Raw genomic sequence first — 22,861 nt, 5'->3', positions numbered from 1 at the left:
TTTTAGTGTCTGGGTATCTAAGGCTCCGTATCACTCTGGACGTATGCACGCCACAGGCAGTTAGCAAGATGACTAACTGGCCTCGTTCTCTGCGATATTGTTGACACAGAAAAAGTAAGGCATCCTCTGTGTGTACTGATTCCAATCTTCCAGTTCGGCATCAAACAACTCTAAATGTCCGAAAAGAGGCATGATGAAAGAAAATTTCCAACCTGTATCCGGTAGAGATTGGGAGGAGGCTCAACAGCGGCGATAGCTATCCAGTTTTTATTCCAGCCATCAGTTTGGGAAGGGCCATGAAGAATCCATGTTGAAACAAAAACTTACTTTTTTTTACAACTACTATTATGTACAGCTCCAGAAGTTCCCTATTAGGTCTTCTCTAGCCTGTGCCTTACTGGTCGAATCTATTTATCTATAGCCAGACATTGTTAGAGGTCCTTCCACCCCTTATCGGAAGAGCTTGTATTCTGCAAGATCCACGGGGTACTTAACCATCCCTGCCCCGTAAGACCCATGTGGGTTATAACAGAGACAACTACTAATTTTTTGCATTCTGTAGTTCAGGATCAAACCCAAAAGTTGCCCTGTCAAAACAGAAACTCCAGGCTGTATTTTATGTGCCCCTGCCATGTGTTTTCAGCAGTGGGGCATGCAAAATAGATCGGGTGTGTGGTGAATGTATTCACCTGAATATGAGCTGTCTGTATAGTACTGTGACCTATGGCCAGTAAATGGGAATACGATCTACTTCCAGGTATTGTACTAGAACCCCGGTGGGCTCCGCCCCCCCCCCCCCCCCCCGGGGCGATATATAGACCTGCCACCTGTGGGCGGCACTCATTTGTACAGCAGACACTGACAGGCAAGTTCCTGGATAATAAAGCCTTATGTTCACTCGTTCTCATAGTCTCGCAGTAAATTCATGGTATATCAGGGTGGCAAGCCTACCGCCTCCCTGGCCACTCCCAAGCTTAACCCCACAGAATTCAAGGTGGGCAGCGACCAAAATCAACAGCACACATGCTCAATGTAAATAAGTAATGACAGGTCAATTAGGCTGGTTAGCAAGCCTATTGACCTAAATAATAAACTGCTCATGCCATAATACAGCTAGTGTTGGCGGTGGTTGGGAGGGAGGGGTGTGTGGAGTGGGCACACCAATTCTTTAAGGTCTAGATGAAAAAGGGCAAGGAAGAAGTTGTGGGGGGGGGGTGCATTTTATTCTGTGGGTGCTCTGCACTCATCATGGGCAACCCGCCCCTAAATTGGCACCTCTCTTTCTTCCGGGTCGCCTGTCCTTCATGTATCTCCCCACCAAATGCTCCTCCTCTCTTCCTGGGCTCTAGGGTCCCGCTCCGCCCTACAACTGTGGGACTTACCTTTCAAGACTAGCTAGAATCTTCTTTGTTCTCCTTCCTGCAGTCCCAGCACCATCCACCACTGAACTTTGGCACTGCTGTGACAGCTGGAGCGGCCGGCCAATCTGTGGGTGGGAGGGGTCCCATGACCAAGCAATTCAGCCCATTCCCAGCATATTATGGCTGCAGGGTGGGCTTCTGTTGGTCCTGTCAACTTCCGGCCAACTTCATTTTATGGGGGGAGGGGGGGAGGATGCGAGGGGGTGGGGGGGGGGGGAGGTGAACAGTCAGCCCCACCCATTTCTCCCATAAAATATTGCCCTGCTGGTCCGTTTTTAAAAATATCTGCGCATATATTTATTACATTTTTGCCTTTAGTAGTGAAACGGGCACTCAGAGGGATTTGTTTCTGTTAATGGATTTTGACTTCATTATGGAGTCAAATCAATAATCTTGCTGACCGCAAAGCTGAACTTTGCCATCCCAAAGAGCAGGTTAAGATCCTTCTGCATACAAGCTGCTCGAGCTCTTTGTGAGGCTGGATGATGAAAAAGCAAACATGTAGACACTCAGCATTAAAAACATGATGTAATAAACCGCTTTTCCTGAAGGCTTAGTGTGTTGCTGCAAAATCCTGGTTTCAGTGTGTTGAGTTAACCAACGCCATCCAGACACAAAACATTAGCCTCAGTGACTTGGTGCAGGGAGAGAGAAAAATCAGCCTGGACTCATGACTGCTATTTACTCACCTCTACTGGAGAGTCCACTGTTACATGTTGGGTGATGCCAAACCTCAGCTATAGTGTTCCCATGGTTGAGGAATCTTTCAGCAGGCTCTATGTCCAGGTCAAAGATCAAAAGTAAAATAATTCAGGCAAAATACTAAAGAACAGTAATGCAGAATAAGTCCGAGATTTCAGCAGAGAAAGAAGACAGAAGAAGAGAATTTTAAAAATCAAATAGAGTTACTGATAAACCACATATATTGGAAATTTGATTCATCGCCATGCAAGTATTAAAATGGACAGTTGAATCTTTTCAAATTCCAATCCTCATTAGTGTAGGGAGTGCACAAGCTCCCAGAAGCCATCATAGTGCACAGATGCATTGTGACTGCTGACATGATCCCCAAGGACGTACAACCAAAACCACACTCTATAACAAATTGGCAGAAAGCGTGGATACATAACCACCGTGAGCTTTCTGAAATTGGATGTGTGCCATTAGATGATGAGGATTTGGGTTCATACTGATTATCCTCTGCACCTCCTCAACAAACACTGACTGATGTGTACACAGTGCAAGATTAGCACTTGGACCCATGCTTCTCCAGGATGAGCTACAATATTAATGGTGCCAGAGAACATGACAACGCAGCCATTGTTAAAGCAGTATGACAAGGTAATCTTTTCTTATTGAGACCAACAGTAAGACCGAAGACAAAATCAGAAAATATTGTACAATCTCAGCAGGTCTGAAAAGCACCTGTGGAGTGAGAAGAGAGCTAACATTTCGAGTCTGGATGACTTTGTCAAAGCCTGTAAGACTGAAGAAATAGTTTCAATTTGCTGCAATTTATCTGTAAGTTAGTAATATAAAATGGTTTGTACACTGAATAAAACATGAATTATTTTATCAAAAGTTGCAATTGTTACCCTTTAATGATCAACTTATTCTTGTGCCCAACTGACACTTGCTTCAGTAAAGGACATTGTGCCCTAACCAGGATCAGCAAACCATTTGGGCAATTCATATTTAGTGCTTTTTTGGACCTGTGTTATGGTTGATAAGTAAGCCACATTTAATTAGCACCAGCACCCATTTTTTTCTCATTATTTAATTTTTTTGACAGGTATTCTCTACCACATCATTTGGACAATGTGCAGTGTCATCAGGAGGGAGACCTGCCACACGACTAAAATCAGACATTTTCACTTTTATAAGAAAACTCATCGTAAGTAGATTTATACGACTCCCTAATTTCTCCTATCAAGATTCAGAGACAGAATAAATATACATGTCGCAGCTTAGAAAATAGACAGCAAAATGTAAAGGAACAGTCATGAACTATAGTTTGGAGAGGGAGTGGGGATGGTGAGAAATGCTAACACCAGGACAGCTACCTTCAATCCGCACAAATCACAGGGCAGTTCTGGATGAGGAACACTGGGATTCAGCATATGTCTTTTGTTATCAAAGATAGAGGACCTTATCCGTAGGCATCTTTATTGCTAAAATTCTTATCCAGATTTTCTCAGAACCTACAGGTTTACTGCACTAAAAAGATACATGTAATGGTTGGGTTTTTTTTGGATTGGAGAAAGGCATATCGTGGGGTTGACCAGAGGTCACTGTTTGGACTCCTGCTCTCCCTGATATTAATGGTCAGGATTTTGGTGTACCGGGTGCAATTTCAAGATTTGTGAACCACACAAAACATGGGAGTATTGTGAACTCTGAGATTATAGTGTTAAACTCTGAAAGGACATAGGCAATATGGCGAAATGGGCAGACAATTGGTCGATAAAATTGATGCGGAGCAATGTGAAGTAATTCATTTTTGTAGGAAGATCGTGGAAAGGCAATATAAAACAGTACAATTCTAAAGAAGGTGTCGGAGCAGAGGGGCCTGTGCACAATCGTCTCTGCGTGGGTTTCCTCCGGGTGCTCTGGTTTCCTCCCACAGTCCAAAGATGTGCGAGTTAGGTGGATTGGCCATGCTAAATTGCCCTGTGTCCAAAAAATGTTAAGTGGGGGTTACTGGGTTACAGGGTTAGGGTGGTGTGGGATTAGGTAGGGTGCTCTTTCCAAGGGCCGATGCAGACTCGATGGGCCGAATGGCCTCCTTCTGCACTGTAAATTCTATGATATCCCTCCCCTCTTAAGTCCCTGAGCACACTATCCCCCAAACTATGTACAGAAGTTACAAATGTTATAAGAGTTAACATGGGAAAGAGAGTCCATCAAACGGTCAATCGGTCCAGAGACCTCCGGGCCTTCCCAGAGCTTCGTAGCCCTGCCACAGATTCAGCATCCTTCTGGGCAATTGAATTGTCAACAGTTGGTGTCACCTGCCGCAACGGCAGGTGAACTGGCTTTGCCGGCTTAAACGGGTGTAGCTGGCTGAAAGGTTTCCGAAACCCCTGGTCCGTCTTGACTAGACAGTTACAGGAGTGGTCACGATGCTGGTGGGACTTGCCGACTCCAAACTGGAGAACGCAACCCCTCAATTCCTTCAGTGGTCAACGTCTTTTCTGACGGTCTTCCCATTGACATTAACCACATATGACACCAATGGGCCACAATCCATCCCACTAACCAAGAAGGTCCTGAAGTGAAATTATGGACCAAAACGAAGTCTCCCACCTTGAATGCCTGTCGCCCCTCTGCTATGACCTCTGACTCTTCTGGGAGGCCGGATGTACCTCCATAGTCCCTGTCAAATTTCAAGGGCAAACATAGTTCTCAATTGATAGCCCATGAGCAGCTTAGCAGTATGAGCCCTGTGGTGCATGGGAAGTTGAGTTGTTCAACAAAAACAAATTAGCCAACCGCTGGTGAAGAGGTTTATCCGATTGCTTTCTCATCACATTCTTGAACGTCTGAACGGTCCTCTGAACCAAATTGCTACACTCTGGGTGGTACGGGGCCATCCTCGTGTATTTTATGCCATTTACTCAAACAAAAACCTTGAAATCATCGCCAGTAAAGGAAGTGCCATTGTTCAACATGGTGGACGAAAAGCCTATGAATGGCAAACACTCTACGCAAGGCATCCGCTGTGGCCACTGAGGTAGTGATTCCCACCTCTTGAACCAATAGCCATTTAGAGTGGGAATCCACCAGGACTAAAAGCATCTGCCCATAAAAGGGCCTATATAGCTAACATGGACCTGGATCCACAGGTGACTTGGCCATTTCCAAGGATGAAGAGTGGTAGACAGGGGCAAGGACTGCTGCATTTGGCAAGGGTGGCACTGTTGCACCTGTTCTTCAATGGCTTTACCTATGCCTGGCCACCAGCCATAGCTGCGTGCCAGCATCTTCATCTTTGTTTGCCCTGGGTGAGCACTATATAACTCTTGAAGAAGGGGCCCCCTGCTAGAGGCGGAATGACCACGCGTGATCGTCACAGAATCATACCATCCTCACAGGTCAACTCGTCCTTAGGAGGGATGTAGGGCCTTGGTTGCTCAGACTTCTCATAGCGCCAGTCAGTCTGTATCATTCTTTTAACCTTTGAAAGTACAGAGTCTCTTTGTATACAGTATCAGATGTATCTAAAAGACACAAGCAAATTAGGGACTGGTTTAGCACAGTGGGCTAAAAAGCTGGCTTGCAATGCAGACCAAGGCAGGCCAGCAGCGCGGGTTCAATTTCTGTACTGGCCTCCCTGAACAGGCGCCTGAATGTGGCGACTAGGGGCTTTTCACAGTAACTTCATTGAAGCCTACTTGTGACAATAAGTGATTATTACTAAATGTTTAGGAATTTCAAAGCCAGCATGATCTCCTGGGCTACTGGGGGCAGCAGAATGCTCTTCAGCAGGGACACGTATTTATCATAGAATTTACAATGCAGAAGGAGTCCATTCAGCCCAACGAGTCTGCACCGGCCCTTGGAAACGGCACCCTACTTCAGCTCACACCTCTACCTTATCCCCGTATCACAGTAACCCCACCGAACCATTTTGGACACTAAGGGCAATTTAGCATGGCCAATCCACCTAACCTGCACATCTTTGGACTGTGGGAGGAAACCGGAGCGCCCGGAGGAAACCCATGCAGACACGGGGAGAACGTACAGACAGTATCCCGAGGCCGGAATTGAACGCAGATACCTGGCACTGTGAAGCAACAGTTCTAACCGCTGTGCTACGGTGCCACCCACATTCCCATTTGCAATTTGCATGGCAGGCCGGTGCTGGAAAACATAACTGTAGGCTGCCAGCAACAAGGTTCATCATTGCAATCTTGCTGCCGCTATGAGCGGTATGGGCTTCTCTTCCCTTCATAGCCAGTAATGGCTTGTAGTCGGTCACTATGTCAACCGGTGACCAAACAAATATTGGTGGAATTTCTCCATACCATATATAGTCACTGAACTCTCCTTCTCAATCTGGACATAATTCAGCTGACATTTTAATGTGCAGGGATATCTTGTATAGCCTTTACCTTTTATTCCAGGGGATGTAACCCTGTCGCATCAATGCAAAATCCTAGGTGTGTCACTTCTGAGGCCTGGAAAGTACACTTTCACATTTGAGGTAGAACCCTGCGTCTTAAAACGTCTTTAACACTTCCTCTAGGCTGGCCATGTGTTATTCTGGTTTCGTGCTGGTGACTAACGCGTCAGCAAGGTAAACCAGGAATTTCCTGGAAGAGATTTTCCATCGAATGTAGGAAAATGGCGCAGGCTGAAGCAATGCGGCCGAACAGTAGTCTAGTATATTGAAAGAGGCCTTTGTGGGTATTTATTGAGGCAAACCGCTGAGACTCTGCATCCAATTTTAGTTGCAGTTAGGCGTGACTAAGGTCCAATTTTGAATAGGTAAGACCTCCTGTCAGCTTAGCATATTGGTCCTCGATCCGTGGAATCGGGTACCTGTCAACCTGGGCATTCTGATTTATGGTTAATTTATAGCCCCCACAAGTTCTTATCGAACCTGGTTTAAGGACACGGACAATCGGCGCTGCACAATTTGAAAACTGAACCGGCTTAATTATCCCCAGCTCTTCCAATCCCTTCAGCTCTGCTTCAACCTTCTGATGCAGTGGGTATGACACTGGTCTGACTCTGAAGAACTTGGGCTTAGAATCCAGATTGATATAGATTTTGGCTATGACGCCTTTAACCCAGTCTAGCTCCTTGTGAAAAACATTTTCATACCTCTTTAGGACATCTTGGACAATGCCATTCGATATGTTAACAATTTCCAGCCAATAGAGCCTAATCTTCTGAAACCTGGGGCGGATTCTCCGAGCCTCCGCGGCGAAATCGCGAATCGCGCACAGTTTACGCTGCGCAGGTCGGGGGCCATTGACAGAGGTCCCGCGGCGATACTCCAAGTGTAACTGTCAAGTTCCCGATGGTGTGGGTCTCTCATGGTCCCACCCATCGGGAACTCAGCATTGTGGCTGCGGACTCAGAACGCGGCCGCCCTGGTGGGGGGCGGGAGATCCTTCACCGGGGGGGCGGGGGGGGGGGTGGTGCCTGACAGACGGCCAGACTATCGATCGGGGGCCACCGATCCATGGGCGCGCATGATCTCAGGGGTAAGGGGTGTTATCTTTTTGGTGCTGGACCGCGGTGTGGGTCCGCCATGTCTCACGGGGCAGCCGACACAGACTGCCGCCGTGCGCATGCGTGGACCCCCGACCGGAAATGCAGGGCCCCGTATCGGCAGCCGGAGCTGTAAGGACTACTCCGGGGCTGTGCTAACCCCTCCAGGTAGGAGAATCACTCTGGACTTTCTTCAGGAAAGTCCAGAGTGATTCTCCCGAGTTTTGGCGCTGGAGTGGGGACATAGCCCCATTATTGGAGAATCCTGCCCCTGTTTCTTCCCATCAGTCTGGTTTTTTCTCCTTCATGACAACCAAAGGCAGATTGGCCTCCTGCACTTTGTAGGCCACTGATGCATTGGTGGTTCCAAAGATCTTCAAAATTTCCCCGGTGAACGTGGATAGCTTGGCTGTCCTGCTTTTCAAGCTTAAAGACTGAATTCCTGCATGGAGGTATTGGAAAGTCTGCTCTTCCACTATGATCACCAAAGACCCAGTGTAGACTTCCATTTTAGGGAGTTTGCTGTTTACTCTTAAGATAATTTCAATTGGGGCCATCTTATTCAATTGGACTGCATTCAACTGATGTATTGCATATTCTTCTTCAGAGTTCCGCTCCACTATGTTCAGTGGCGCTGTGAACTGCTGCTGATGTTTTGATTTTGCATTGGCACACTTTGCCTCATGCGACAGCGTTTTTGAATGTGACCCTTTCAGTTGCACCGGGAACAAATGAACTTCTGATATGGCAGGTCTCCTGGGGAAGGTCCTCCCCACATTGATAGCAGGCCACCTCGGACTTGCATTGACGCCCCATCTTTTGCCTGGTCCTTTGAATCTGACCTTGTCCTGAGGACTGTGCCTGATTCTTCGTTGTGCCTGGTGATCCCACCATGGACTTCGCAGGCATACCGCCCCCTGCTTGGTTAACCTGCCCCTACAGCCACACTTTGGAGCTCAGTGGTGCCTTTTTCAATGTACTCCATCGTCTAAGCTATCTCGATCGTTATTTCCAATGTTATGGTGGTCTCAGCCAGAAACCTCTTCTGGATATTAAGGTTATGGGTCCCACAAACCAGCCAGTCGTGCAACATGTCACTAAGTGCGGTCCCGAACTTTCAGTGTTTAGAGAGTTGGTGAAGTCTGGCTGTGAAGAATGGGACAGACTTTTCATGGTCCCTCACTGCAGAGTTAAACTTATAATGTTGGAGGATAATCGAGGGCCTGGGGTTGTAATGTCCTTTAACCAATTTCACTATCTGGTCAAAGGTCTTCAGGTCGGCTGCCTCTGAGGACGTGAGGTGCCAAATCAAGTTATACATTTGGGCCCACATACTTTGAGAAGTATCACCTTCCAGGAGTGGGCATGGTGGTGCTGCGTGCAGTTTCCCCCCGGTTGTACCCCCATGGTAGCCCCCCTGCGGAGGGTCCCTCACTCCTAGCCAAGGGTCCCTCACTCTCTGCCAAGCACTGGGGTGGCAAGCCCAGCATACCCGGGCTCTTTGCCAGTCAGCTAAGATGGCTACTCCCCTCAGAAGCCCTTCCGCCAGGTTCACATTTTTGAAAAAGAGTACTAATCGACACCAGCGTGACCACTTGCTGGGCAGGCCGCTGAATGATGGGAGCCCATTGGAAATGGCATGGCTTTCATTAATTGTACGGAAATGGGACTTAAGTGGTGCTAATTGGTTCCACACCAATTCGGCGAGATCCCGATTTCGCCTACGGGAGTAGGCCGGTTGCACCGCAAGCTGCTTGGCGCCTGGCATGGTTCTCGTTTTTGGCCTCTCCCACTATTCACCGGCCTCATTTTGCTTGAGTGAGATCGTAACGAGGCCAGAAAATCGTGCGCCTGATCTCAAAATTAATCAAGAAATCTCCTTATTAATCAAGAACACCAGATTTGTGTTTGAGGTGCTGGTACATACAGGGCTACAGACCAAGAGCCAGATGGTGAAATCAGACAGAATTGTTCTTTCTTAGAACATCACAGGAGCAGGAGCAGGCAATTTAGCCTCTCCAGCCTGCTCCACCATTCAATATGATCATAACTGATCTCATCATGGCCTCAACTCCACTGTTCTGCCTGTTTTCCATAACGCATGACAAGCATAAGAGCATAAGAAACATAAGAACTAGGAGCAGGAGTAGGCCATCTGGCCCCTTGAGCCTGCTCCGCCATTCAATAAGATCATGGCTTGCCTTCGCCTGCGATCTTATTCACAGTAAACAAAATATCGGAGTTGGTTGATGTACTGACTCTAATCCTCAGCCAAATCCTCAGTCAAATGGGTCTAGTTTGCCAATGATAGGCATTTTCACCCATGGTTTGAATGATTCCGATTCTTGCTGGAGCTTCTCTATTATCTCAACGGCTCCTTCCTTTCCCCCTCAATTCACAACGTCTGTTGGTTGCAATCAAACCTGTTACCTCGTCGCCAATGTGGTGGCTCGAGCCATACACGGGAGGCCTCCAGTAGTTAAGAAAGGGGTTTATTGATGAAAGGCAGTTAAGCAACAGGCACAGAACACAATATAACAGGTCTTAATGAGGACTTCCGGTGCGACATATAAGAGGGAAGTTGCGCTTCTGTTCCAGTTCCGATCGGGACCTGTTTTGTTCCCGGAATTTTCACTTGTTATTTTGGGTGATACTCAGCTGAAAACATCAGAGTCTGGCAGAACAGGTCCCCCCCCGCCCCCGCCGTGCTGATTCCATGCCCAAACGAAAAGGAAGAGAGACCAAAAAGCATGAAATTAATCTGCTGTCGATGGACTCGGGAGTCATGTGGAACACCACGACACCTGAGATGGTGACTGCAGAACTGCAGTCAGCAGCAGCCTGATCTCACAAGCTTTCAGATGTACTGGCCAAGAATTCAACAAACAATTTAACTTGCACTTCAAGAGGCAGGGGATGCTGATATCGGACAGAATATGTAAGTCAACAGGGGATGTGCTGGGCCCAGTCAGAATGGAGTTCGGCAAAGCCGTCGGGACGGTAAAAAAACATGGGGAAACACTGAAGGGTATGGAGGAGGCACTTACGAGACATGAGAACCAGCTTGCATAGCTTGAGGCCGAGGTCACAGTGGTGGCCGATGAAAATTAAAGATTGAAGGTGAAGGTCGACGACCTGGATAATTGGTTAGGGAGGCAGAACCTCTGAGTTGTGGGACTGCCGGAGGGAATGGAGGGCCCAAACCTCACCAAATATTTATCACGGATGTTCTGGAAAATGGCGGCCGATAGTGGTCTCTTCTCCCCCGCCCGATACTCAACAGGGCCCATTGGATGCTCCGGAAGAAGCCTCGACCGAATGAGCCACCTTGTGATTTGATCATTCGGTTTCATAGCTTCTAAGATAAGGAGAAGGTCCTGCTGTGGGCCAAGGAAGAGTGCGACATGAAATGGGAAGGAAGCATTATACGAATGTATCAAGATGTGGGTTGCAGAGTTAGTGTGGAAGTGGGCGGCCTTTAACAAGGTAAAGACCACGCTCTACAGGAAAGGCGTTCGTTTCGGAGTGGTTTACTCAGCAAGGCTGCGGGTCACACACAAGGTCAAGGATTCGAGACATTTGAAGAGGTGGAGGACTTTGTCAACAAACATGGACTGGGGTCCAATTAAATGAAAGGTGATATGGGGGGGATCTCTTTATTTGCGGTTTCTTGTAAAAGTAGCGGGCTGAACGGGTGGTGGGTTTTACTATATAGTTCTTGTTAATCGATTGTTGAAGTTTGTTTTCTATAGTTGAAGTGGTAATGGAGGAATTTCTATGTTGTATGGTTGATGGATCTCTATCTCTTCTCTTCTGAGAATTAGTTTATCATCCAGTTGGAAATGTTCTTACCCCTTTCATTGTACTGGTAGGAGCTACCTCACCAGCAGTCTATAATTCCAACTGTCAGGGACACACCTATTCCGATATTTTCCATTGCGCGACTTAGTTCACAAGGTTTGACCTATTTTTCCCTTGGTGCCACAGCCTTCCCTGTTAGAGGAAATGTTATGGTTGACGAGGACTTGGGTGGGGGGGTGCGGGGGGGAGGATCTTGGATGTTGATAAGTGGACCAACACATTGGAATATACGTCGCTTGATCAGGTGAAATGGGAGGAGAAGTTGGGACCCATCCTAGATGAATATGTGTGGAATGAGGCCTTTTGTAGTGTAGATTCCATCTCATCCTGTACATAGTTCAGCTTCATTCAACTCAAGATGGTTCATAGAGCTCTAACCAAAAGTAGGATGAGCGGTTTCTTTGATGGAGTGGAGGACAGGTGTTCTCGTGGATCCACTCACCATACCCACATGTTCGGTTCTTGTCCAAAGCTGGTGAGCTTTTGGGTCTCCTTTTTTAACACCACGTCAGCGGTTCTTAACAATGATCTGGAGCTTGGTTCGTTGGTGGCCATTTTCGGGGTGCTGGACTCGCCGGGGCTGCGGATGGGGGTGAAGGCAGATGCACTCACCTTGCTGATAGCCCGAAGGCGAATTCTGCTGGGATGGAGAGCATCCGCTCAGTCTCGTGCCTCGGCCTGGTTGGGTGATCTTATGGACCTTTACCCTGGAGAAGGTCAAGTACACCATCATGATTCTACCTGAGGAGGGTGGCATGGTGGCGCAGTGGTTAGCACTGCTACCTATGGCGCTGAGGACCCGGGTTCGATCCCGGCCCCGGGTCAGTATCTGTGTGGAGTTTGCACATTCTCCCCGTGTCTGTGTGGGTCTCACCCTCACAACGGGCGGGATCCAAATCTGGCAATTCTGTATATTAATGTGCTGCAGTGAGCAGCAATTTAATATGCACTTACCCAAGGCGCAGGATCTAACTCCTGTGCCTCGGAGACCCCGAGCAAGCGTCAGTTAGTACTAGTCTCAACAAATGGGGAACAGGCATACCGGCACTTTGGGAGATCTCCCAGGGGATCGGGAGCCATTGGGTGACTGGGCTTTGGGCAGGGAGATACCCTGGCACCCCTTATGCCACTGAGCACCCAGGCTGGTAGGAGCACTGTCAGAGTGCCAGATTGGCAGTGCCAAGGTGCCCAGGTAGCATACTGCCCGTGCCAGTGATCAGGCCTGGGGATGCCCTGCCCTTGTTAGGTGGGCTATGGGGTGCTCGACCCCCTTATAGGTGAGTTTGGCCATGGGGGGCTTCCAGACGTCTCCTTGAGGTGGGGGGGGGGGGGTCCTCCAGGGCCTCTTCCTGCACTGGTGAGCGAAGCTCCTGAGTGCAGGAAATGGGACTAAGTGCAGCTTGGTGGGCCGTTCCCCACTGAGACTCCAAAATGAAACGGAGTCCCATTAGATAGCAGAGTCTTTCTCGATGCTGCAAGCACCAGGAAACACCCAGCTAAATACACTCAACGTGGGACTCTGTTTTAGTTCTGTTAAATCGCATCCAGAAACTAGCAAATCCTGAGCAACAACATCAAAGCATTTGAGTCAGGAAGTGGCGTGGTGGCACAGTGGTTAGCATTGCTGCTTCACAGCTCCAGAGTCCCAGGTTCAATTCCGGCCTCGGGTGACTGTGTGAAGTTTGCACTTTCTCCCCGTGTCTACGTGGGTTTCCTCCGGGTGCTCCGGTTTCCTCCCACAGTCCAAAGATGTGCAGGTTTGGTGGATTGGCCATGATCAATTGCCCTTTAGTGTCCAAAAGGTTGGGTGGGGTTACTGGGTTACAGAGATAGTGTAGATGGGCTTAAGTAGGTTGCTCTTTCCAAGGGCCGGTGGAGACTCGCTGGGCCGAATGGCCTCCTTCTGCACTGTAAATTCTATGATTCTATGATGTGAAAACATCACTTTCTAGATTAAGGATTAAGATTAAGGAATCTAAATATATGCTTCTTTTTATTCTTCCTGCCAAATTGGACAATTTCACTTTTTTTCACCTTTGCCGCATTTCCCAGATCTTTGCCCATGTATTTAACCTAACCTATAACCTATCTTTGTGTCATCAGCAAATTTAGCAACTATATTTTTGGTGCCTTCATTCTAATAATTTGTATAAATTGTGAAGAGTTGAGGCCCCACCATAGATCTCTGCAGCACACCACTCATCACAACCTGCCATTCAGAAAATGATCCATTTATGCCTACTCTTTGTTTGCTGTTAGCAAGCCAGTCTTCAATCCATGCCAATATCTTACCCCTTACACCATGAGCTTTTATTTATTGCAATAACCTTTGATGAAACACCATCTGAAAATCAAAGTGCAGTACAACCACCAGTTCCCCTTTACCCACAGCCCCTGTTACTTCTTCAAAGAACTTTAATAAATTAGTTAAACATAATCTCCCCTTCACATACTGACTCTGCCTGACTATCTTGAATTTATCTAAGTGCCAAGTTTCAACACCTTTAATAAAAGCTTCTAGCATTTTCCCTGTGACAGATGTTAAGATAACTGGCCTATAGTTTCCTGCTTTCTGTCTCCCTCCTTTTTAGAATAAAGGAGTTACATTAGCTAAACTAAGCAACGTTTAGATTTTTAACAGCCCAACCAGACTATCGCTTCCCCAAACGTTGTCTCGACAGTCACTCTCCCACATTCAACCTTACTGCTTTAAGTCACAATCTATCCCCAACAAACCGAGTTCTGTGACTCTTGTCCCATTCAAACACCACGGGCTGGATTCTCCGCCGGCGGGATGCTCCGTTTTGCTGGTGGCCCGGGGGTTTCCTGACGGTATGGGGCTGCCCCACAGTGGGAAATCCCATTGACAAGCCGGCGAAATAGAGCATCCCGTCGGTGTGCTGAACCAAAAATCTGGCGTGGCGGGATGGAGAATCCAGCCCCACATTATAAAACAAAACAAAACACTTGAGCTTAGTTTGCTCTTATTTCAATAGTAATATGTCGCACCAGTCCTCAAAGAATTGGAGTTTCTTCAACTACAACTTAATCAATTAGTAGAATAATGCACGATCAATTGTACAAAGACTCAGGTTGGATACAACTGTGGCTTTATTGCAGTAAGATGTGTGGCCTCCCACAGCAGCTGGTGAAATGGCTGCTGAATAGAGGACACGCATATTTATAGTCCTCCTACTGGGTGGAGCCAGCAGGCAGGGGCTACCAGCGAACCTGTAGTACAGGTCCTACCTTATATCACCTAATACAGATGTAACAGTGGTTTACCACATTGAAACAGTTTGATATTCTTGTTCACTGGTCCCTTATAAGTTTCCTGTTATTGTTTTTAAATAGGGCCTACTAGTTCCTTGGTAATAATTTGTCAGCTTTTTCATTTCCAAAGATAACATGCCATTCATTGATCTAAAAGCCATTAAAATATACCATCATGGTACTAGTGCATTATAATATAGTGGGAGAAAAGATGCCCAGCTCTTTATTTCCAAAACAAAAAACTGTGAAACACTTTTTGATTAAAATAAATGTTAAATTAAATTAACTGTTGACGAACCAAAATATTGTGCAAGTGTGCAATAATGTCGGGACAAACGCCGGAGATTTCCTCACGCGTTTTCATGTGGTTCCGGGTCAGGCACGTGTCTGCCCGAGCAACATAAAATTCTGGCCATTGTTCCGTTAGCTTTTAAAATTCTGGAGCACGTTGCAACGTTTTAATATTTGTTTTCACTGTCATGTCTAATTTTAGAATATCCACATTGTTACAGAAGCTACCAATTTGAATAGATTAAAAGACCACTGTTGATGTATTGTTCTGAAAGTTCATGTAAAATATGTGCTCAAAATGTATAATTGAAGTTGTCACTGCTGCTTCAAACAACAGCAACCAATTACAACAGGAAAGATCGCCATAGGACTATTCATGTTCCAAAGTGCCCTGAACAGATGTTATATTCTACGTGTCGTCAAATATTGTGTGAAACATATAAATGTATATATACAAACACTCACTTCTTTAAGCAAGGTATATTTTATTAGTATTTTTTTCCTGCGGAATGTTAATTGTAAGAGATAGCAGTGAGGAGTTGTGGTGTGTCTGGACTACATCAAGGCCATGGTTTACAACCTGTCTGAAGTTTAACTCCTCAGTTTCACTTTTGTTTGGCATAAATCCAGCCCAGATAAAAAGAGCGATTGCTAATGATGGATTTGAGCTGGACTGACAAAGAGCAAGCAACATCAACCTCGAACTTTAGGAAAACACAAGGAGCAAATGACAGACAAAATATTAATGACCAACCACTCAAATTAATAACTTTCCCATCCATATTATGGGCACAGCACTCAAATGATTGCTCAATCAACAAATAACTAGAGCTGCTATATGCAATGTTGCTGCCAGCTGAAGCACATTATGATACAGAGGCTATAACAGCAACATTCAGGATTAGAAACTAGACTCCAGACGACAGGCTGAGTTTGGTAATCTTTCACACATTGGTTTCTTTATTTGCAGATCACCTACTCCTCACTTAAAATGTTATTCCCTTTTAGTTTTCATAGCCTTCAGAGCAGCTTCCTGAGCTACCCAGCTCCCTCCAGAAGCTTAGCCATCATAGTATCTTCATAGTATCTCACTGAGACATTTGCCATTGAAATACATGGGAGAGAGTGAAATTGTGGTACTCATGTGATAGATACCCACCCAACACACCCAAAATTTGAGCACTTGTCCATTCCACTGTAACTCATTTTTTAATCAACATAAGACCATAAGACATAGGAGAAGAATTAGGCCACTTGGCCCATCAAGTCTGGTCCGCCATTCAATCATGGCTGATATTTTCTCATCCCCATTCTCCTGCCTTCTCCCCATAACCCCTGATCCCATTATTAATTAAGAACCTATCTATCTCTGTCTTAAAGACACTCAGTGAATTGGCCTCCACGGCCTTCGGCGGCAAAGAGTTCCACAGATTCACCACCCTCTGGCTGAAAAAATTCCTCCTCATCTCTGTTTTAAAGGATCGTCCCTTTAATCTGAGATGGTGTCCTCTGGTTCTAGTTTTTCTAGTTCTAGTGGAAACATCCTCTCCACGTCCACTCTATCCAAGCCTCGCAGTATCTTCTACGTTTCAATAAGATCCTCTCTCATCCTTCTGAACTCCAACGAGTACGGACCCAGAGTCCTCAAACGTTCCTCATACGACAAGTTCTTCATTCTAGGGATCATTCTTGTGAACCTCCTCTGGACCCTTTCCAAGGCCAGCACATCCTTCCTTAGATATGGGGCCCAAAACTGCCCACAATACTCCATATGGGATCTGACCAGAGCCTTATACAGCCTCAGAAGTACATCCCTGGTCTTGTATTCTAGCCCTCTTGACATGAATGCTAACATTGCATTTGCCTTCTTAACTGCCGACTGAACCTGCACATTAACCTTAAGAGAATCGTAAACAAGGACTCCCAAGTCCCTTTGTGCTTCTGCTTTCCGAAGCATTTCCCCATTTAGAAAATAGTCTATGCTTAGATTCCTCCTTCCAAAGTGCATAACCTCACACTTTTCCACATTGTATTTCATTTGTCACTTCATTGCCCGCTCTCCCAGCTTGTCCAAGTCCTTCTGCAGCCCCCTTGCTTCCTCAATACTACCTGTCCCTCTACAGATCTTCGTATCATCTGCAAACTTAGCAACAGTGCCTTCGGAACCTTCTTCCAGATCGTTAATGTATATTGTGAAAAGTTGTGGTCCCAGCACAGACCCCTGAGGCACACCACTAGTCACCGGCTGCCATCCTGAAAAAGACCCCTTTATCCCCCCTCTCTGCCTTCTGCCAGTCAGCCAATCTTCTATCTGTGCCAGGATCTTACCCTTAACACCATGGGCTCTTAACTTATTTAACAATCTCCTATGCGGCACCTTGTCAAAGGCCTTCTGGAAATCTAAATAAATCACGTCCACTGATTCTCCTTTGTCTAACTTGTTTGTTACCCCCTCAAAGAACTCTAACAGATTTGTTAGACACGACCTCACTTTGACAAAGCCGTGCTGACTCAGTCCTATTTTATCCTGCACTTCCAAGTGCTTCGCGATCTCATCTTTAATAACGGACTCTAAAATCTTACCAATGACCGAAGTCAGGCTAACCAGCCTATAATTTCCCGTCTTCTGCCTCCCTCCCTTCTTAAACAGTGGTGTTACATTACACTTTCCAGTCCTCTGGGACCCTTCCTGCCTCCAGTGATTCCTGAAAGATCATCACTAATGCCTCCACAATTTCCTCAGCTATGTCTTTCAGGACCCTGGGGTGTAGTCCATCCGGTCCAAGTGACTTTTCCACCTTCAGACCTTCTCTTTAGTAATGGTCACTGCACTCACCTCTGCCCCCGGTTCTCCTGGAGCTCTGGCATCCCACTGGTGTCTTCCACCGTGAAGACTGATGCAAAGTAACTATTCAGTTCCTCTGCCATTTCTTTGTTTCCTATTATTACTTCTCCAGCGACATTTTCTAGTGGTCCAATGTCTATTTTTACCTCTCTCATACCTTTCATATGTTGAAAAAATCTCTTCCTATCTTCCTTTATATTACTAGCTAGCTTACACTCATACTTCATCTTCTCCCCCCTTATTGCTTTTTTAGTGTCCTCTGTTTGCTTTTAAAGGCTTCCCAATCCTCTTGTTTCCCACTAATTCTCACCACTTTGTATGCTTTTTCCTTAGCCTTTATGCTGTCCTTGACATCCCTCGTCAGCCATGGATGCCTTGTCCTCCCCTAAGCATGTTTCCTCCTCCTTGGGATGAATTTCTGTTGTGCCTCCCTAATAACCCCCAAAATCTCCTGCCATTGCTGTTCCATAGTCTTCCCTGCTAGGCTCCTTCTCCAATCAACTCTGGCCAGCTCCTCCCTCATGTCTTTGTAGTTACCCTTATTTAATTGTAATCCCATTATATCTGATTGCAGCTTCTCCCTCTCAAATTGCAGGGTAAATTCTATCATATTGTGGTCACTGCTCCCTAAGGGTTCCTTCCCTTAAGTTCCCTAATCATGTCTGCCTCATTACACATCACAAAATCCAGAATTGCCTGTTCCCTACTAGGCTCTGTCACAAGCTGCTCCAAAAAAACATCTCTTGGACATTCCACAAGTTCCATTTCTTGGGATCCACTACCAACCTGATTTCCCAGTCCACTTGCATATTGATGTCCCCCATGATTATTGTAATATTGCCTTTTTTACATGCCTTTTCTAACTCCTGATTTATTTTCTGCCCCACAGCCTGACTACTGCTAGGGGGCCTGTATATAACTCCCATCAGGGTCTTTTTACCATTGCGATTCCTCAACTCTACCCACAGAGATTCTATACCTTATGATCCTATATCGCTCCTTGCTATCGATTGAACTTCATTCCTTACTAACAATGCAACCCCGCCCCCTTTGCCTGTCCTTTCGATAGGACATATATCCTTGGATATTTAGATCCCAGCCCTGATCCCCTTACAGCCACGTCTCTGTGATGCCCACAACACCATACCGGCCAATTTCAATGTGCGCAAAAAGCTAATTTACCTTGTTCCGTATACTACGCGCATTTAGGTACAACACCCTCAATCCTGCATTGGCCACCTCGCTTTTCACACTCTCCTCAGTCATTGTACCCTGTACTGTGGCCCTTTTTGATTCTTGACTATGGCTTCTCTGCCTTAAACTTTCCCCCTTACTGCTTTTTGTTTCTGGCCCCGTTTTACTTCCCTCCGACTTCCTACATTGGATTCATCCCCCTGCCACATTAGTTGAAACCCTCCCAACAGCTCTAGCAAACACCCCCCCTAGGACATCGGTTCCAGTCCTGTCCAGGTGCAGACCATCCGGTTTGTACTGGTCCCACCTCCCCCAGAACCGGTTCCAATGCTCCAGGAATTTGAATCCCTCCCTCTTGCATCATCTCTCGAGCCACGCATTCATCCTATCTATCCTGGCATTCTTACTCTGACTAGCTCGTGGCGCTGGTAACGATCCTGAGATTACTACCATTGAGGTGCTACTTTTTAGTTTAACTCCTAACTCCCTGAATTTAGCTTGTAGGACCTCATCCCGTTTCCTACCTATATCGTTGGTGCCTACGTGCACCACGACAGCTGGCTGTTCACCCTCCCCCCAGAATGTCCTTCAGCCGCTCCGTGACATCCTTGACCCTTGCACCAGGGAGGCAACATACCATCCTGGAGTCTCGATTGTGTCCGCAGAACCGCCTGTCTATTCCCCTTATGATTGAGTCCCCTATTACTACAGCCCTGCCATTCTTCTTCCTGCCCTGCTGCGCAGCAGAGCCAGCCACGGTGCCATGAATCTGGCTGCTGCTGCCTTCCCCTGGTGAGCCATCTCCCTCAATAGTATCAAAAGCGGTATATCTGTTTGGCAGGGAGATGACCGCAGGGGACACCTGCATTGCCTTCCTACTTTTACTCTGTCGTTTGGTCACCCATTTTCTATCTCCCTCAGTAACTTTCACCTGCGGTGTGACCAACTTGCTAAACGTACTATCCACGACGTCCTCAGCATCGCGGATGCTCCAAAGTGAGTCCATCGCAGCTCCAGAGCCGTCAAGCGGTCTAACAGGAGCTGCAACTAGACACACTTCTTGCATGTGAAGGAGCCAGGGACAGTGGACGTGTCCGTGAGCTCCCGCATCGCACACGAGGAGCATGACATGGATCTGGGATCTCCTGCCACGTCTTAAACCTTAGGTTAACTGATACAACTGTAATTCCAAAAAACAAAAGAAAAAAAATAAAAAAATATACAAATGAAAAGAAAACCTACTTACCAGTCACTTACCCGGGATAAATGATGAGTCTTAATTACTACCAAACAATGCAGAGGATCCTCAGGCCTCACGGAGGCTCGGAACTGAGATGTGTGCCACAGACAGGAGCCTGTTCCCCAGCTCCACTCTGTCCCCCTATTTTCCTGGAGGTGGATGTGTGCACCGATCAACAGGGCTACCAAATTGCAAATGATGGGGAGCCAACTGAACTCATTAGGAGCCACTTAGGTTGTATTGAAAGAGGTCAACTGGAAAATCTCAGTTATCCTGCTGGTTTCCATTGGTGGCAAGGGAAGTTTAGCAGCTTGGAATTGGCCTTCGGCGGCTGTCATACCCTGCACCCTGTACGGGACTTACAGGATGGAAACGATTGTATTCCCTTCGTCCCTTGCGGAAAACAGGCTTCCTGCTAAGGGGACAGGAAAAGCTCAATTAACATTATATATCAGGTCGGCCAGTTTGGCACCGGTCAGCTCAGTCCCAGTTGGGTACCACCGGGAGCAGTGTACCTTAAGCCTTGTAAATAAACTTTTGTTTCTTTTGTGACAATGCGGTGTGGTCTCCCCTTGTCTTCATAGAAGCCATGATGTGGAGATGCCAGCGCTGGGCTGGGATGGGCACAGTAAGAAGTTTCGCAACACCAGGTTAAAGTCCAACAGATTTGTTTGAGATCACAAGTTTTTGGGGCGCTTCTCCGTCATCAGGTGAAGTCATAAAAAGAGGCAGACATGGAGGTGGTTTGTGCTCAAGGCTGGCTTTGAGGCTGTCGCTGCCTGCCTGGGCGCAGCAGCAGCCAGAGGGCACCCTTTGGAAAGGTTCCACCTCCTCATAGGGCTTGCCCGTCTGCAATGGTCATTGTTTATTTTAAATTTGAAAAAGTTGGAGAGATGGCGCTTTTATTTTGGAGTGTTCTCTCCATCATCTTGACATCTTGTTCCTGCTTTCAGGCTGGAAAGCCACCTATTGGTCCTCCATGAGCAGTGACCCCAACCTCTGGCCACCAATTGGCCAGTCAAGCGAAAAACCAATGGTGAGTGACTGTTTCCCTAACAATGCTGAATGATAGGAGGGCTTAGATAGCATCCCCCTCACCCCTTCCCCGGAAGCAAAGTTGTGGGCCCACTTTGCAGCCAGAAAGCACTGTTGGACTGCTAAACAAGGGCCGAATGAAACTCGTGCCCCTCACCGGGGAGGAATTCCCACCCTCTGGAGTTGCTGGCCATTCAGATTGCACAACAATCCATCTGCTCCAACAAAGTGTCATTGGCCGCTACCAGGGCTGCAATGAGTAAGAAAAAGAAAGCCCATGGATCCCCAAAGGAGGTAAGTCTGGGATCTTCGCAAGAATGTTTTGGGCAGGTAAGGTTTGGCAGGTGGATGTGTGAGGAAACGGCTGAGTTTAAGGCTGCTTAGTGGGTAGGAAGGAAGTGGGGGTTTGAGCTTTGTATTCATTCAAGGGATATGGGCTTCACTGGCTAGGCATTGTCCATCCATAGCAATGTTGCTTCACAGCGCCAGGAACAAGGGTTCAATTCCCAGCTTGGGTCATTGTCTGTGCGGAGTCTGCATGTTCTCCCTGTGTCTGCGTGGGTTTCCTTCGGGTGCTCCGTTTTCCTCCCATAAGTCCCGAAAGACGTGCTTGTTAGGTGAATTGGACATTCTGACTTCTCCCTCTGTGTGCCCGAACAGGCGGCGGAGTGTGGCGACTCGGGGATTTTCACAGTAACCTCATTGCAGTGTTAATGTAAGCCTATTTGTAACACTAATACATATTATTATATAATTGCTCCTGAAATATTTTGACCTTCGGCCACCACACCCTAATCGGCAAAAGATCAAAACACCACCTTCTTTACTGCCCTATGAAGAACTGCCTGTTCCCACCCGACTTCCCATGCCAAAACGTTTATCATCAGGGTCAATTGGCTTGATAATTTATCCTTGATTACTTATTTGCATGTGGTGGGTGTGCTGCCAATTTTGGCACCTGCCCAGCCCTATATTAGGTGACAGAGCTTAGGGGTGGGAGGAAGATGGTGGGATCGGCCCCCGTGCCCAAAACATACCAGTCAGGAGCATGTAAAATACAGCTCATAATTTGGGCTTCTTGCCTCTATTTGAGCCTCATGGCAGAGTTCAGAGTCCAGCAGAAAAATCCTGCCCAGTCTCTCGGAAAACATGGCCCATTGCGAGTGAGAATGGAAAATTTGATGTTCCAGCTGAAACTCCATTCATTGTCAGCCACATCAGAAAATCCCAGTTGTGAATGGAGATTGATAATTTCGGTCATAACCTGGCCCAATTCTTCTGTGCAGCCCTGCGGGCGCACGGCAATACCATAGATTCTGGGCAGGATTCTCCGCTTGGGAGACTATGGGCTGGATTCTCCATTTTTGAGTGTAAGTGCAGAGGATCTGTGCCGTTTTAAATCAAAAATATCGGCGCTGCCCCTTACCGATCCTAGCAGCAGCGCCGCGTAAAACACCCGCATGTGTTTTCGGAGCAGGA

Source organism: Scyliorhinus torazame, chromosome 3, assembly GCF_047496885.1.
Source record: "Scyliorhinus torazame isolate Kashiwa2021f chromosome 3, sScyTor2.1, whole genome shotgun sequence".
Lineage (NCBI taxonomy): Eukaryota > Metazoa > Chordata > Chondrichthyes > Carcharhiniformes > Scyliorhinidae > Scyliorhinus > Scyliorhinus torazame.
The sequence above is the reverse complement of the archived record's forward strand: the minus strand, read 5'-3'. Positions refer to the sequence as shown.